The following is a 6655-nucleotide window of genomic DNA, read 5'->3' as shown; positions in this document are numbered from 1 at the left end:
CATTATTTATTTTCATTGCATTAGGCAGCAATGAGATCCAATGCAGTAATTAGCTACTTACTAAGAAAACTGCCAGCAAGTTAGCACCATTAACAGAAAACCACCCCATCATTGCATGAGTACCACCATATATACAACTGACTTATCAACAAAGCAGTTAACATTAATCAATGAGTGTTTAAGCAAGCTATTCTGTTCCTGTGCCACAGGCCTAGGACTGGATCCATGGAAGCTGACCTGCATCCACAAGATTCCTACATTAATATAATTAAAGAACCACAGACATGTACAAAAACATCATTTAATATTATACATCTAATGAATAACACATGCTTCAGCCACACGTTTGTTATCATTCAATCTAAAATGGTAAATTTTCCTGGATCAGATCAAGAACAAAATCTCACACATTCGCCATGATTTTAACCATCAAGAATGAACAAAAAAAAAAAGCACGAGCTTAAGAGGTGTCTCTAAATTGGTCTTCAGCTTCCAGCTAGCAGGTTTTGTTACACTGTGGGTTTTTTTTTTTTCTCCATTACATGAAGGACACTTGGACCTTGTAGTTTTCCCCTCTGAAAGGTTAACTGCCTACCAGGGAAATAACCTTCAGAGAACAGGATTGCAAAGCAGGATGCAGAAGTAGTGATCCAAGTCAGCTTTTAAATAGATCACTTTTAAATAGATCAGTTACTTTCATTTCAAATATGAGAAATTAATCAAACCATTTCAATTCTGAATTGCATGCAGCCATTTAATAATCTTCAATAAATAATTTAATTACCTAATGAAGCTTAAGTTTTTCCAAGCAATACTTTCTAGGTAGCATTCCCACCTTGCTCTGCCAATACCATGGCTGTACTCCTGGTTTCTGGAAGTTAGCTCTATTAAACATAAACTGTTCTTCAAAAGGACTCCATTCACCAAACACCAAAGTGCTATTTGAAAGCTTTACTTATTTACTATGACCATTTTCCCACTCTGGGCCATCTGTGACTTCTATCAGTGAAATCTAACTAATATTCAGATCTTGACTAATATAATTTAGTATGCAGAGTCTCATATTGATCCTGACAGAAGGTCTCTGCAAGCATCTCTGGAAAATCTGCCGACCTCTCAGCTAACCTGTGATACCGGAAGGGGAATGCCATGTATTGTAATCCTAGGCAAAAACCCCACATAAAGCTGTATGTTATACATTCACACTGTTCCATCTTCAAAAATGCAACCATATTGCTGATCAAATTTTATTTTCAAGGCAAGAAACCAGATATTGGCAAACTGAGATACTCAGTAAACATGTGAACAAGTGATCCTCCAGCATAAAGAGAACATTTTCCTTTTAAGTAAAGGCATGCACAGTAAATTTTAACAGAATATTATTTGTAACAAATCAGTTGACAAGTAAGTTCTGAACAGTATCCAAGAAATTCAAACAAGATTTTGAAAAACTGTGGGAATAATTTTGCCGTTAAAGTTCCAGGAGAATGTAACACCTTACTGTTGGCATTCCCGGTACTACACACTGTTTAGTGCAAGGTAGAAGTCAGAGGGTCTGTTTTTACAGTTCAGTTGAAATCCCACTGAAATAAATTATCTTCCTACTCTCAGTTATGGAGTTAAGGCTTCATTCTTCAAGTGCAGACTTTTCCAGCAGTGTGATGCCCTAGGTCCAGAAATACTGCTTTCTTTAATTTCAAGTTACAACTCTGCTATGCAGTTCCTGGCAAAGACTGTTATAAAGGAAGGGAAAAGGCCCAACACAACAAATCACTAAACCAGAAGGTCCTGAATGCTATCTGTGCTGTTTAAAAATTTAATAAGAACAAGAGGAAGACAAAATCTGCCCTTAACACTGTAAGAACTGCCCCACACAGGGTTTGAAATATATAATTCATAACTTCAACTTGCAAATATTCCCGCTTTAATGTACAAAGTAAAAATCTCAGTGTAATCAGATCCTCAGTTCAAAGCATTCACTTGTGAATACTGCATGAATAAAAACGAATATAAAGGATTATTCCCTCAAAAAAGCATGTATGATTGCATCTGCCAAATATAACAGTTAATCTGTATTAATTTTTATTGCAGTAAGATTGGATCTAGTTCACTTTCAATCCCAGAACACCCACTCACTGTTACTGCAAGCAATTTCTACGTACAACATTGTCTTACCGTAAGTTATATGCACTTACATATAATGGACCAAAATTTTTTGCTCCTGACAAAACACACAGCCATACTGTTGTACAGAACTAGAATAATAATAATAAATACATTCCTATTTATATTTAGTTCTCATTAAACACAAAACCCAGGATATTTTTTTTCAAAGCAAAGGAAGGAGTGAGAAAACCTGGAAACTCTGTTTTGTTTGCTCAGATAGCTCAGCCTACGAGGATGCAACAGCTTTATCTGTGGCCTCATTCACTTCAGCACTACCTGTTCAATAATCTCAAGAAAAGGTTTACACAGTTCATGAAAGGCCAGCAAACGTATTATTCATGCATTAGACATTCATGGCAAGGAACTGAGAGCTACAAACTTATGATAGAACTGTTACTACAACCAGGTAAGCATGGCAAGTTCCAACCTGCATTCTCTAGAGGCTTGTCAGATTTCACAGGAGACAACTATTCTGTGGGCAGACACACCGCGCTCCTTCTGAGAAAAAAGCATTTTTGCTTTATTGCTCTGTTTCTGGATATTTTCCTAGACCTTACACAAAGGGTTAACAGTTAAGAGCTTTGAATCCTGCAGAAACATTGCCCTTTTGAGTCCCCTTAGGGCAAGGCTTCAATTTCTGGCAATCTGATGCTTTTAGGTGAACCAGAGCACCTAACGTAGATCACAGCTCCAGAAGGAAATGATGCAGTACTCTTCTATACGATCCTCAGAAAACCTCTGCTGTCACTTGTATCGAGCCCTGCAGAACTCCCTGCTGCAGAGACTGTGCAGCAGCACCTGGCTCCTTTTCAGTCCGCTGGTGCAGAGGCGATCTGGGGAGCACCGCGAAGCCAAGCACTTGAGTGATTTACCAGGGGCAGCAATGCAGAAACGACGGTCCACAGTGCCAAGTTGTGTGCATGACCCTGCCCAAGCAACCCAAACAGATCAGGGTAGCTAAGAGCCTCCTGGTCCTTGTCAGAACAGGGCCATTCCCAGGCTCTGCACAGCACCAGAGGGGCTGGTCTTCCCCTCGGCACGGCACTCACTAGCCACCACCAGCCAAGCGGTGCAGAACATTCTTGGGAAGCAATTTCCAGTTCCAGAAGCTATTGGACCTGGTGTTTCAGATATTTTATTCACAGCTCTCCAAATGCCAGAGCATTCACACATTCTACCTACGTATCAGCTTGAAAGGCTGCGAAGATAAATGTCCTGCCTGCCACGATGAAGCAAGTGAGGAACCTTTTCATTTGAATAGGTGCTGCTTTGGTCAAAAAAAGTCAAGCAAAGAAGACAAGTTAAAGGGAAGAGTAACAGAGCAAGACAAAGTAAGCAGAAGTTTGATGGAAAATCTTTATAATGCAGATTTACAGTTTAACATTGCAAACATTCCTTGTGTACAGAACATTAAAATGTGTGCTTTTAGCCATGTTTTGGTTGTTCCACAGCCCAGTTCACAATAACGGGTAATGTGGTTATGTTAATAGAAATCTTTCACATCTGTTTACATAGCAGTGCTGTCAAGCTCCATTCAGTGAGGTTTCAAATAAAGGAAACTGAACAGATTCCCTTCTGCGGGAAGGCTGGTACCAGGCTTCCCTGGATGCCATATGCCAAGCCACTCACACGCTCAGCAGGCAGAAGACACACCTCAGAGTGTTGTGGGCAGAAGCAGCTGATTCAGTGGCAGGAGGTTACAAGTTGTCCTAATGGAAGAATTTAGGAACTTAGTGATAGGCTGATCTAGGCGTGCAAATGGGAGCTGCTGGGTGATCTGGTGACAGCAGCTTCAGCTCCCCTAGCAGCCTCTGCTTCTCCTAGCACAACATGGTCAACTATGGCTACGCTGATGTGGTAGGTCACATAGCTATGTAGAACAGTCCTGTGTGGTCAGCCACACCTGAATAACTCATAATTTGCACAAGGTTTCACAGCAACAAGGTGGACACTCCCAATTTAGAGTTTTATTTCTTGCTTATGAAATCTGCACGTAGCAAAGAAACTTAAATGGATCGTTTGATCACATCCTAGCTACATCGGCTCAGTAAACAGGGGAAACAAAAATAACTCAAGAGGTAAGAGCAATCACACTATCAGAAGACCTGCTTGCAGGTCAACTCGTGACACAAACTCTTAGCAATGAGATTACCTTAATATGATAATTGGATGTGACCAAAAATGGGAGCCGTTTGGGAGCTGATCTGCCATCAGATCTGGCATTTCTGCTTCAGTGGCATTAAGGCAACACAGCCAGACATTGGCGGTAAAAACTCTGGCCATCCCATCTGACGCCCTACCACATGTCTACCAGCACACTAATTCTTGGTTCCTCGCAGTTGTTAACCCTCCTCCCTTCCCTATTCAAAGAAACCAGGTGTGAACTGCAGAATGATGTTCCCTTCTTTGCTGTTACTTCAACGAAACTGATGTGCACTGGGGTACTTTGCAGAGAAGGTGGAGCATTCTGATCAGGAAAAACGTCACCTTCAAGCACAGTCACCAAGTGTAAAGGATAAAAGCAGTAGGGTAATAGCAGAACTTTCATTCCCTCTCTGGGAGGAGGAGAGGAGAAACAGAACATTCAAGACATCAACACTTCACTTAAAAACAAGCATATAAACTTCACATACTCAGGTGTGCTGTCCTCCCAACGTGCACTTCTCAATTTCATTATTTCTTCCTGACTACTTTTATAACTGGGATAGCATCCACACTGGAACAGCTTGCCCAGAGAAGCTGTGGATGCCCCATCCCTGGAAGTGTTCAAGGCCAGGCTGGATGAGGCTTTGAGCAACCTGGTCTAGTGGAAGGTGTCCCTGCCCATGGCAGGGGGGTTGGAACTAGATGATCTTTAAGATCTCTTCCAACCCAAACCATTCTATGATTCTTTGGGACAACAGCATCTTTTTAGCAGGCACTACTACAACATGAGTGCTTATTAAAATAAACAGTATCCTAGGATGTATTTCTCATCTGTTTGTTAAAAAGTCTGTATATAATTTTGTGGTGAAAGGGTGGAGCGCGCATCAACAAACCACCAAAAGCAACTACCAGATCCAGCTTCTGAAGCCAACACGTAACCCTGTGCAAGCTGACTTCTGCAGCACTGCTGCACGCATCTCACGGCAAGTTGTTTAAATTCACTCAGTCTAAAAACCTGTCTGATGACACAATCAGTCCTTGGAGCTCCCAGAGAAAGTACCTCAGATCACAGAACCTATTTACCCTGTTTGACAAGAAGCAGGCTCAAGACAGGATACAAATGAGGAGCTTGTACTCGGTGCTGACAAATTTTTCAGGTTTTCAGATGTCCTACTATAAACGTTTGCTTTTCTTCACAAAAGCTAGAGAAGCGCTTTTATTCACATTTAACAGATAATCGGTTTCACTTGCCTACAGCATAGGGAATATGGATAGGACAGAAGGAGAAAGGATTTTTATGTTTTAGTTTTTAGTTGCCTTTTCTCCAGATCTGAAAAAAGTTTACCTCTAAATACCATTTTTCTAAAAATACCTTTATGTCATACAGCTTTTAGGTAATGGTCATATTATTGCTACACCTCATAACCTCTTCAGTTAAAGAGACCATCTACTCAATATGCAATTGCACAAGTCTGAAGTCTGCTGCTTTTCAAGCCATAAAATCACAATGCAATCCATTTGATTGAAGCAGGGAGTTCATTCGCTCAAATATTCTGCAACTATGTATTTTTAATGGGGTTCAGTGAAGAAAACCATTGCCAAGAGACTGAGCTCTAGGGAACATTGAGAAGATTCCTACATGTAACCTTTTTTTTTTTTTAAAAATCATTCATTGATTGAACAAGAAAGCAGAGAACTTAAAAATACAGTTTCTGACATCTTACTCCCTTTTTCTAAGACGACTACATTAGGAACATACACACATGTGCTGGTTTTGGTTGGGATAGTTAATTCTCTTCACAGTAGCTAGTATGAGGCTATGTTTTGGGGCTAAACCCTGACAATGGATTATGCAGGACTGAATCACAACATCTGATGAGAACTATTAAGTCTGTGCATTTTTGCTTTCATACCAGTTTTAAGTCTTATGACCTAAACTGAGAAACTTGTAAACATGAGCGGGTATGCTTCATCCAACGGCACTAGCTACTTGTATACGAGAAGTCTGGTTCTGATGCTGAATGTAAAGGCTTTACAGTTTCTCAGCTCAATTAAAGATAATTGGTCCCTGAATTAAAGGAAAGCTCTTTCTGGAAGAGTCAAAAATCAATAAAATCTTAAAGGAAATGCAGTTACCTTGTGAGCTAATGAAAACATATAATAATATTTATAATAAAAATTGTATCAATAACAGCAAAAATACAGCTTTAGATCTTTTATTCTGTGCATATTTGACTACTTTATGTATTTGAGCATAAAAATTACTTGCAAATATTCAGGCTATAAGAAATTAGTGCCTAATTTTCTAGACTTTTATAATGAATTAAATAGTTTTCACTGCAGG

The sequence above is a fragment of the Eurypyga helias genome, unplaced genomic scaffold (assembly GCF_000690775.1).
Source record: "Eurypyga helias isolate BGI_N326 unplaced genomic scaffold, ASM69077v1 scaffold1635, whole genome shotgun sequence".
Lineage (NCBI taxonomy): Eukaryota > Metazoa > Chordata > Aves > Eurypygiformes > Eurypygidae > Eurypyga > Eurypyga helias.
This window is presented reverse-complemented; position numbering follows the sequence as displayed.